An 11,819-nucleotide genomic window follows, 5' to 3' on the forward strand; every position below is an offset into this window, starting at 1 on the left:
ATGTAATTTTGTTTTCTGTGCACGAACAACATATTAACCACTTGAGGACCACAGTCTTTTCGCCCCTTAAGGACCAGAGCCTTTTTCTCCATTCAGACCACTGCAGCTTTCACGGTTTATTGCTCGCTCATACAACCTACCACCTAAATGAATTTTACCTCCTTTTCTTGCCACTAATACAGCTTTCTGTTGGTGCTATTTGATTGCTACTGCGAGTTTTCGTTTTTATTATATTCATCAAAAAAGACATGAATTTTGTCAAAAAATGATTTTTTTAAATTTTTATGCTGACATTTTTCAAATAAAGTAACATTTCTGTATACATTTTTGTCCAAATGTATTGTGCTACATGTCTTTAATAAAAAAATATCCGTTCAGTGTATATTTATTGGTTTGGGTAAAAGTTATAGCGTTTACAAACTATCGTGGCAAAAGTGAATTTTCCCATTTTGAAGCATCTCTGACTTTTCTGACCACCTGTCATGTTTCATGAGGTGCTAAAATTCCAGGATAGTATAAATACCCCTCAAATGACCCAATTTTGGAAAGAAGACATCCCAAAGTATTCACTAAGAGGCATAGTGAGTTCATAGAAGATTTTATTTTTTGTCACAAGTTAGCGGAAAATGACACTTTGTGACAAAAAAAAAAAGTTTCCATTTCTTCTAACTTTCGACAAAAAAAAATGAAATCTGCCACGGACTCACTATGCTCCTCTCTGAATACCTTGAAGTGTCTACTTTCCAAAATGGGGTCATTTGTGGGGTGTGTTCACTGTCCTGGCATTTTGGGGGGTGCCTAATTGTAAGCACCCCTGTAAAGCCTAAAGGTGCTCATTGGACTTTGGGCCCCTTAGCGCAGTTAGGCTGCAAAAAAGTGCCACACATGTGGTATTTCCGTACTCAGGAGAAGTAGTATAATGTGTTTTGGGGTGTATTTTTACACATACCCATGCTGGGTGGCGTACATCAAAAAAGGGCGTCGGGAAAAAAGGGTGCGTGGTGTAAATGATAAGCAGTATTATCGTTTATAAAAATATTGTGTAGAATTTCGTTTACAAATAGTGTTTTAAGAATTTATAAATCATTAAATAATGTGTATGAGATCGGCAATTCTTAAAACGTTAATCTTCCCTGTTTCTAAACTGAAACTTATATTTACGTTTGTTAAAAACCCTCCCTGTACCTATCCCTAACCCCTAGACCCCCTGTTGGTGCCTAAACCTAAGACCCCCCCTGTTGGTGCCTAAACCTAAGACCCCCCTGGTGGTGCCTAAACCTAAGACCCCCCTGTTGGTGCCTAAACCTAAGACCCCCCTTGTGGTGCCTAAACCTAAAACCCCCTGGTGGTGCCTAAACCTAAGACCCCCCTGTTGGTGCCTAAACCTAAGACCCCCCTGGTGGTGCCTAAACCTAAGACCCCCCTGGTGGTGCCTAAACCTAAGACCCCCTATGGATAATAATGTTTTACAAACATTAATAAATAAAAAATTTAAATAAAAAATGTAAATAATTTTTTGGGTGGATAATAATGTTTTAGAAATAGTGATTTAGTATCTTTATAAACGTTATTCATCACGGGCTCATTTTGTAAAGTTAAATCATCACAAGCACAGTTATAAAACCTTAAAAATCTCTGGGCGCCGTTTGTAAAACGTTAATAATCTCCGGCGCCTTTTTTTCCCTGTTCGGCGCCCATTAAACGATATTTATAATGGGAGTGAATGGGGCGCCCTTTTTGTCCACTTGTCTCATGCGCCCAAATCTCCTGCTTCCGCTGGGTGGGAGAAATATCTCTGTAAATGAGATTTGTTTGATTTTTTTTTTACACAATTGTCCATGTACAGAGATATTTCTCCCACTCAGCTTGGGTATGTGTAAAAATACACCCCAAAACACATTGTACACTACTTCTCCTGAGTACGGTGATACCACATGTGTGGCACTTTTTTGCACCCTAACTGCGTTAAAGAGACTCTGAAGCGAAAAAAAAATTATGATATTATGATTTGTATGTGTAGTACAGCTAAGAAATAAAACATTAAGATCATATACATCAGTCTAATTGTTTCCAGTACAGGAAGAGTTAAGAAACTCCAGTTGTTATCTCTATGCAAAAAAGCCATTCATTTCTACGACTTTCAAAAGTCGTGGAGAGGGCTGTTATCTGACATTTATTATCTCAACTTTTTACTTTTCCTCTGGCAGAGGAGATGTCATTAGTTCACAGACTGCTCTGAAAGAATCATTTTTAATGCTGAGTGTTGTGTAATCTGCAGATATTAGAGAATGATGCAATGTTAGAAAAAACACCATATACCTGAAAATAAAAATATGAGAATATTTTCTTTGCTGCTAATCTTCTAGTAATTATTCATAGTACACAACCAATTCATTATATCATGTATTTATTTCGCTTCAGTGTCTCTTTAAGGGGCCCAAAGTCCAATGAGTACCTTTAGAAATTCACAGGTCATTTTGCGACATTTGGTTTCAAGACTACTCCTCACGGTTTAGGGCAGTGCTGGGCGTAATGGAACAAACTACGCTTACGGATCATTACGCGTAATTTTACGCTATTACGCATTACGGAATTACGCTTACGGCGTAGACATTTATTTACGGTTCATGTCTGTAATTACGCATAGCCCTTATGCAATTACGCGTAAGAATACCGTAATGCAGGTTGTTACGTTATTGCCTTACGCGTAATTTCCTACTAGCAATTAATGCGTAAGGCCATGCTCCCAAGCGGAAAAGTTGACGCATGGATCAATGTTAGGTAGCTGCCGACTTTAAGGGTTAATAGCAAAGCCCCCTTAATTGCTTAGAGCCTCAAATTTGGAGAATATATTAAGGAGATCAGAAGGAATACGAGGAAAAATTTTTTTTTCAAAAAGGCCTTATAGTTTTTGAGAAAATCGATGTTAAAGTTTCAAAGGAAAAATATATACATTTAAAAACCCGCCGACTTTAACGGTTAATAGCAAAGCCTGCTTAAAATTTAGGAACACCAAATTCCCAGGGTATATTAAGGAGATCAGTGGGAATAAGAGGAAAACATTTTTTTTCAAAAAGACCTTATAGTTTTTGAGAAAATCGATTTTTAAGTTTCAAGGGCAAAAATGTCTTTTAAATGCGGAAAATGTCAGTTTTTTTTGCACAGGTAACAATAGTGTTTTATTTTCATAGATTCCCCCAAGTGGGAAGAGTTTTACTTACTTCGTTCTGAGTGTGGGAAATATTTAAAAAAAACGACGTGGGGTCCCCCTTCCCAGACCTCTTTAACCCCTTGTCCCCCATGCAGGCTGGGATAGCCAGAATGCGGAGCACCGGCCGCGTGGGGCTCCGCACCCTGACTATACCAGCCCGCATGGTCCATGGATTGGGGGGTCTCGGAAGGGGAGGGGCAGCCAAGCTTTCCCCTCCCCCTCCTTTTTTCGTGGTTATGTTTTTTGTTCAATTAAAATACTTTTTCTAAGTGTTTGTGTGTTTATTTACTTTTAATTTTTAAAGGAAATGGGTAAGGGGTACAAGTACCCCTATATTTATTTCTCCTGGGAGGAGGGGTGGGCATCTGGGGGACCCCTTTTTAAAGGGGACTCCCAGATGCCACCATGAACCCCCCCAGGAAATCGCGGCCTCCACCTCCACCGCCCATCGGAGGTGGAGAAGAGCCCCTTGTCCTTGGATTGGACAAGAGCTCGGAGGGGGAGGGGAAAGCTTGGCTGCCCCTCCCCTTCCGAGACCCCCCAATCCATGGATCATGCGGGCTGGTATAGTCAGGGTCCGGAGCCCCACGCGGCCGGTGCTCCGCATTCTGGCTATCCCAGCCTGCATGGGGGACAAGGGGTTAAAGAGGTCTGGGAAGGGGGACCCCACGTCGTTTTTTTTTATATTTCCCACACTCAGAACGAAGTAAGTAAAACTCTTCCCACTTGGGGGAATCTATGAAAATAAAACACTATTGTTACCTGTGCAAAAAAAACTGTCATTTTCCGCATTTAAAAGACATTTTTGCCCTTGAAACTTAAAAATCGATTTTCTCAAAAACTATAAGGTGTTTTTGAAAAAAAAAATTTTCCTCTTATTCCCACTGATCCCCTTAATATACCCTGGGAATTTGGTGTTCCTAAATTTTAAGCAGGCTTTGCTATTAACCGTTAAAGTCGGCGGGTTTTTAAATGTATATATTTTTCCTTTGAAACTTTAACATCGATTTTCTCAAAAACTATAAGGTCTTTTTGAAAAAAAAAATTTCCTCTTATTCCTTCTGATCTCCTTAATATATTCTCCAAATTTGAGGCTCTTAGCACTTAAGGGGGCTTTGCTATTAACCCTTAAAGTTGGCGGCTTTTTTATATTATAAGGGAGCGTAATATTACGCGATTACGGCAGACTTTGTAATTTCAATTGGAGTTTACTGTCTTACGCGTAATTTGTTACGCGTAATAACGTAACCTACGGTCTACGCGTAATTAATTACGTGTAATACCGTAACCTTACACGTAACGCTTACGGTGCATTTGTAGTGAATTACGATGCGTAATTACGCTAATGCGTAATTTCGGCCCAGCACTGGTTTAGGGCCCCTAAAATGCCAGGGCAGTACAGGAACCCCACAAATGACCCCATTTTAGAAAGAAGACACCCCAAGGTATTCTGTTAGGAGTATGGTGAGTTCATAGAAGATTTTTTTTTTTGTCACAAGTTAGCGGAAATTGATTTTAATTGTTTTTTTTTACAAGGTGTCATTTTCCGCTAACTTGTGACAAAAAATAAAATCTTCTATGAACTCACCATACTCCTAACTGAATACCTTTGGATGTCTTCTTTCTAAAATGGGGTCATTTGTGGGGTTCCTATACTGCCCTGGCATTTTAGGGGCCCTAGACCGTGAGGAGTAGTCTTGAAACCAAATGTCGCAAAATGACCTGTGAAATCCTAAAGGTACTCATTGGACTTTGGGCCACTTAGCGCACTTAGGGTGCAAAAAAGTGCCACACATGTGGTACCGCCGTACTCAGGAGAAGTAGTATAATGTGTTTTGTGGTGTATTTTTACACATACCCATGCTGGGTGGGAGGAATATCTCTGTAAATGACAATTTTTTGATTTTTTTTTACACACAATTGTCCATTTACAGAGAGATTTCTCCACCCAGCATGGGTATGTATAAAAATACACCCCAAAACACATTATACTACTTCTTCTGAGTACGATGATACCACATGTGTGACGCTTTTTTGCAACTTAGGTGCGCTAAGGGGCCTAACGTCCTATTCACAGGTCATTTTGAGGCATTTGGATTCTAGACTACTCCTCACGGTTTAGGGCCCCTAAAATGCCAGGGCAGTATAGGAACCCCACAAGTGACCCCATTTTAGAAAGAAGACACCCCAAGGTATTCTGTTAGGAGTATGGTGAGTTCATAGAAGATTTTTTTTGTCACAAGTTAGCGGAAATTGACAAAACCAATACAAATCAATTTCCGCTAACTTGTGACAAAAAATAAAATCTTCTATGAACTCGTCATACACCTAACAGAATACCTTGGGGTGTCTTCTTTCTAAAATGGGGTCACTTGTGGGGTTCCTATACTGCCCTGGCATTTTAGGGGCCCTAAACCGTGAGGTGTAGTCTTGAACCCAAATGTCTCAAAATGACCTGTGAAATCCTAAAGGTACTCATTGGACTTTGGGCCCCTTAGCACAGTTAGGGTGCAAAAAAGTGCCACACATGTGGTACTGCCGTGCTCAGAAGAAGTAGTATAATGTGTTTTGTGGTGTATTTTTACATATATCCATGCTGGGTGGGAGAAATATCTCTGTAAATGACAAATTTTTGATTTTTGTTTTACACACAATTGTCCATTTACAGAGAGATTTCTCCCACCCAGCATGGGTATGTGTAAAAATACACCCCAAAACACATTATACTACTTCTCCTGAGTACGGCAATACCACATGTGTGACACTTTTTTGCAGCATAGGTGCGCTAAGGGGCCCCACAAGTGACCCCATTTTAGAAAGAAGACACCCCAAGGTATTCCGTTAGGTGTATGGTGAGTTTATAGAAGATTTTATTTTTTGTCACAAGTTAGTGAAAAATGACACTTTGTGAAAAAAAACAATAAAAATAAATTTCCGCTAACTTGTAACAAATAATAAAATCTTCTATGAACTCGTCATACACCTAACAGAATACCTTAGGGTGTCTTTGTTCTAAAATGGGGTCACTTGTGGGGTTCCTATACTGCCCTGGCATTTTTACAGGCCCAAAACCGTGAGTAGTCTGGAAACCAAATGTCTCAAAATGACTGTTATAAGCATCTGCAAATTTTGATGACAGGTGGTCTATGAGGGGGCGAATTTTGTGGAACCGGGGGTGGTTAGAGGGGGAATAGATGCAATCATTGCACTGGGGAGGTGATCGGAAGGGGGTCTGAGGGGGATCTGAGGGTTTGGCCGAGTGATCAGGAGCCCACACGGGGCAAATTAGGGCCTGATCTGATTGGTAGGTGTGCTAGGGGGTGACAGGTGGTGACAGGAGGTGATTGATGGGTGTCTCAAGGTGTGATTAGAGGGGGGAAATAGATGCAAGCAATGCAATGGCGAGGTGATCAGGGCTGGTGTCTGAGGGCGTTCTGAGGGTGTGGGCGGGTGATTGGGTGCCCTAGGGGCAGATAGGGGTCTAATCTGATGGGTAGCAGTGACAGGGGCTGATTGATGGGTGATCAGTGGGTAATTAGATGGCAGAACAGATGTAAACAATGCACTTTGGAGGTGACCTGAGGGTAGGTCTGGGGCCATCTGATGGTGTAAGAGGGTGATCCGATGCCCATAAGAGGCAGGTTAGGGTCTGATCTGATAAGTGGCAATGACAGGTGGTGATTGACGGGTGATTGACGGGTGAATGACGGGTGAATGATGGATGAATGACAGGTGATTGACAGGTGATTACAGGGGAGAATAGATGTATACAGTACATAGGGGGGAGAGGTCTGGGGGGGGGGGGTTTGAGGTCGTTCTGAGGGTGTGGGTGGGTGATTGGGTGCCCTAGGGGCAGATAGGGGTCTAATCTGATGGGTAGCAGTGACAGGTGGTGACAGGGGGTGATTGATGGGCAATTAGTGGGTGTTTTATAGGAGAGAACAGATGTACACACTGCACTTGGAAGGTGATCTGATGTTGGATCTGTGGGCGATCTATTGGTGTGGGTGGGTGATCAGATTGCCCGCAAGGGGCAGGTTAGGGGCTGATTGATGGGTGGCAGTGACAGGGGGTGATTGATGGGTGATTGACAGCTGATTGACAGGTGATTGACAGGTGATCAGTGGGTTATTACAGGGGGGATAGAGGCATACAGTACACAGGGGGGGGGGATCTGGGAGGGGGGGTCTGGGGAGAATCTGAGAGGTGGGGGTGATCAGGAGGGAGCAGGGGGAAGTTTAGGGTTAAAAAAATAGCATTGACAGATAGTGACAGGGAGTGATTGGTGATTAGGGGGATGATTGGGTGCAAACAGTGGTCTGGGGGGTGGGCGGGGGGGGGGTCTGAGGGGTGCTGTGGGCGATCAGGGGGCTGGGGGGGGGAGATCAGTGTGCTTGGGTGCAGACTAGGGTGGCTGCAGCCTGCCCTGGTGGTCCCTCGGCACTGGGACCACCAGGGCAGGAGGCAGCCTGTATAATAGGCTTTGTATACATTACAAAGCCTATTATACATATTATATGCGGTGATCCGGGTGCTAGTAACCCGCCGGCGCTTCCGAACGGCCGGCGGGTTACAGCGCGAGGGGGCGGAGCCTGTCGCCGGCGGCTGATCGCGTCACGAATGACGCGATCGCCGCATAACCACACCGCCGAAGGCCGTATTGCGGTCATTTGGGCCCAGCCCTTGCTGCCGCCCATCGGCTTAAGGCGGTCGGCAAGTGGTTAAGTGTGAACTAGCACATTGATTAACATGAGTTCTCAGTTTTTCTGTGCAGAAAACGCGTTCGAAAACAGTCAAGTGTGTTCCCTGCCTTAAGCTTTACAGCATTATACTATTTAATGTATCAGAATTATTTGTATTGCCTATGGGTTTTAACTGCACACCAGAAATTCTTCCTTATGCTTCCTGTTTGCTTTCTTTTGATATGTTACCTTCTATTTGTTTTTTTGTTTTTTTGTTTTTCTTTTTGCCACTTACTTTACATCCTTTGCTGTAAGGGCCCATTCACACTTGAAAAAGGCCAATTATTGCAATAAAATGACTGTACAAGTTTGAGAGCGATTACAAATAAAGCTTCTATGACATGCTAATAGCGATTGCTCCGGAATCGCCAAAAAATGCTGCATGCAATGCGTTGGCGATTGCAGCTAATCGTGAAACGCCAGTGATCGGCGGCAATCGCGGCAATGAGATCACTGCCATATAGTTAATATTGTGCTAGCGCTTTAAAAATCACTAGCACTTTGGCGATTAGCGGTAATCACCCGCTAATCGCCTAGATGTGAACAAGCCCTAATTCACATCAATCCAACTGCATGATGTAACTTGTCAGCAATTTTGTTTTATGTTGTAAAAACTTTAGAGTATTATCTTGCTATGGTGTGTATTTAACTTAAGGACCAGGGGTGTTTTGCAGGATCTGTGCTGCATTGGCTCTCAAGCCCGCAGCACAGATCAGGATTTAGCCAGGGCGATCAGACTTCCCCCCTTTTTCCCCACTAGGGGGATGTCCTGCTTGGGGGGGTCTGATCGCCGCTGGCTTGCTGCGCTTTGCGGGGGGGAGTCTTCAAAGCCCCCCTGCGCAGCGTTTTCGGCGCTCCCTGCCTTCCCGTCCCTCCCTCTCCCTCCATGGGCTGCGCAGGACAGATATCCATCCTGCGCATTGAAGGATAGGCTTCAGCCTATCATATGCCGGCGATCCCCCGCCAATCAGAGGCCGGGGATCGCCGATCTGCCTTACGGCACTGCTGCGCAGCAGCGCCGTATGATGTAAACAGCGGGGATTTCTTCCCCGCGAGTTTACATTTTGCCGGCGAGCCGCGATCGGCGGCTCTCCGGCTGTTCACGGAGACACCCTCCGTGAACTGACATGGAAAGTTTCCATGGGAAACCACTTAAGACCTGCCGACGCCTATGGGCGTTAGCTGGTCGTTAAGTGGTTAACTTGAATATAATGCCAATCAATAGTCCTAATAATAAAAAAAAGTCTTTGAAACTAAAAAATGCCCAGTGACAAAATACTGTATTTTTTGGACCATAAGACTCACGTTTTCTCCCCCAAAAGTGGGGGGAAAAGTCACTGCGTCTAAAGGTGGCCACTAACGATCCAATTTCTAGCGAAAAATCGTTCGAGCGATCAGAAAATTCTGATCGGAAGAAAAATGGTTCACTAAACCATCAAGAACCAATCTTTTCTTCCTATCTATCACAACCAACAAGAAAATCCAGATTTTGATTTGACAAAAATCCAATTGGACAACTATTTTTATAATCGGGAACTCCCTGTACTGTGCCCATGCAGAGGAGGACACAAGGGGACAGACAGAGGACACAGGGAGACACAAAGGGGCATAGAGGAGGACACAAGGTGGACAGAGGAGGACACATGGAGGATGCAAGGGGGACAGAGGAGGACACAGGGAGACACGAGATACAAAGGGGCATAAGGTACAAAGGGGGCATAATCCACAAGAAGCCCCTTCACCATGGATGCACCAGGTTTAGTATATATATTTTTCCCCTGGTTTTTGTCCTCTAAACCTAGTTGTGACTTATGGTCCGGAGGGTCTTATCATCTAACAAATATGGTATAACCAAAAGGTATAAGGCATTGCTAATATAAAAAAGCTTTATTGTATTATTGATCAATAAAGCTGTTTACTATTTTGTTTGCAATGCAATATAGCTTTTGGTTATTTTTTTGTCATTGTATATTTCCGTGATTGCACCGCTGTGTCAATTGCAGGAAGAATGGGTAGATAATTAATGATAGATTATGTCAGCTGCATTTGTTGGTCTTCCTCTACTTTGATTTGCTCTTTACTTTTATTTGACTTTAGCTAATCGAGGCTGTTGATTAATTTTAATACTTTTTTTGGGGTGCTTAAAAGCTTTTTATTAATTAACTAAAATGAATGTAAAAAATTAATTAATTGAAAAATAATTAATGAGAATGTGAATCAACCTCATGGGGAAAGTTAAGTAAACATGGTGACAGTATTGTACTATCAAAATACTTCAAAATTAAGTTAAAATTGCTTATATTTTTCAATATTCATTCAGGGTCTATTTTCTCTAAGTGCAAATTCACAATGCAAATATTCTGTAACCAGTGCATATCAATGGAGTCATTTCCATTGAATGCGAATTTGCCATTGCAGTGCAATGCAAAAAAATATGGATTGCATGCTGCAGATTTCTGCTGAACGCATCAGTTTCCCACACAATGGTTGATAGCCGAATCCGGATTTCCGCGTTACCATTCAGAAAAACAGATGCAGAATGCAAAATTCTAGTGGAAATAGGCCCTTATACACTATTTAGTCAATGTTTTCCCATTGTAAAAGCTTTCCTTTACCTGATTTATATTCTTACATTTATCACAGGTAGCAACATGATCTTAACTATTGGCAAGGAGCTTCACTGCTGAATGTTTTTTTGATGTATGTTCGGAAGTGAGCAGAAACAACACCTAATTTCTCAGAATGTACTAGGAGGAGAAGATTGCCTAGGCTAAACATCACCGGGGGTGGAGTTACATACCAATATACAGAAGTGTATAGATATAGCAAGTGTTTCCGATGCTAAAAGTAGGATAATTAACATAAAATTGGAAATCCCGAATAATATGTTACATTCTACTATGGCTAGAACAGGCAGAGGACCAGCAGGACAGCCAGGCAAGTTGCATTGTTTAAAAGGAAATAACTATGGCAGCCTCTATGTCCCTCTCACTTCATGTGTCTTTTAAATTATATTCAGTAAAGTTCCAAAAATAACATTCTCCGTGTGATAAAAAAAAACCACAGCTGTCACAGTCATCCTGGTAGGACAGATTGTTCCTATTATAATGCAGATGACAACCCTGGTTAAAAAAAAAATGTAAACTAATATTTTGCCTGGAACTTAGTTTTGAATAATGGTTACTGGAGCTTGAAGTTCTGATGAAAAACCTTGGTGGTCCCAGTGAGGTTGTAAATCTTGAATGCTGCAGATAAAAAGATGGGTTAAACTGATTGTTGAACATGGCACTTTAAAGTACACCTTGCACCAGAAAAAAAAGTTTCTAAATAAGTTATCAGAAGCATTACATGGCATTTCAGATTAGCATTAAGCCCTGTGCCAAAGTGCGTAGGGCGGCACGGTGGCATAGTGGTTACCGCTTATCGCCTTGCAATGCTGGGTCACTGGTACGAATCCCAGCCAGGTCAACATCTGCAGGGAGTTTGTATGTTCTTCCCGTGTCGGCGTGGGTTTTCTCCGCGTACTCTGGTTTCCTCCCGAATCCCCAAAACATACAGATAAGTTAATTGGCTTAACCCTAAATTGGCCCTAGACTACAATACATACACTACATGATACATACATACACATAAGACTATGGTAGGGATTTGAGTGTGAGCCCCTCTGAGGGACAGTTAAGTGACAAGACAATATACTCTGTACAGCACTGCAGATATAATACATGTCAAACCCAGAGAGCCATCAAATTTGGCCTGCAGGTGGTTTCATTATGTTTGGCCCACTCCAGACCAGGGCAAAGTACCACCGGTGGTACTTTGATGTTGACCACTGGCCAGGTGGTATGCATCTGATTTGCCTGCCACTT

At 42.5% G+C, this 11,819-nt stretch overlaps 1 long non-coding RNA gene across 1 annotated transcript in view; it reads left to right on the plus strand.

Annotated features, from left to right (window-relative positions):
• LOC137531690 (uncharacterized) overlaps positions 1–10,905 on the plus strand; it is a 34,615-nt gene extending 23,710 nt beyond the window's left edge. The window contains exon 3 of the long non-coding RNA XR_011023709.1: positions 10,597–10,905. This is a non-coding gene — a long non-coding RNA (uncharacterized lncRNA). The remainder of the gene's footprint in view (positions 1–10,596) is intronic.
• The last annotated feature ends 914 nt before the right edge of the window (positions 10,906–11,819 follow it).

Source organism: Hyperolius riggenbachi, chromosome 9, assembly GCF_040937935.1.
Source record: "Hyperolius riggenbachi isolate aHypRig1 chromosome 9, aHypRig1.pri, whole genome shotgun sequence".
Taxonomy (NCBI): Eukaryota; Metazoa; Chordata; class Amphibia; order Anura; family Hyperoliidae; genus Hyperolius; species Hyperolius riggenbachi.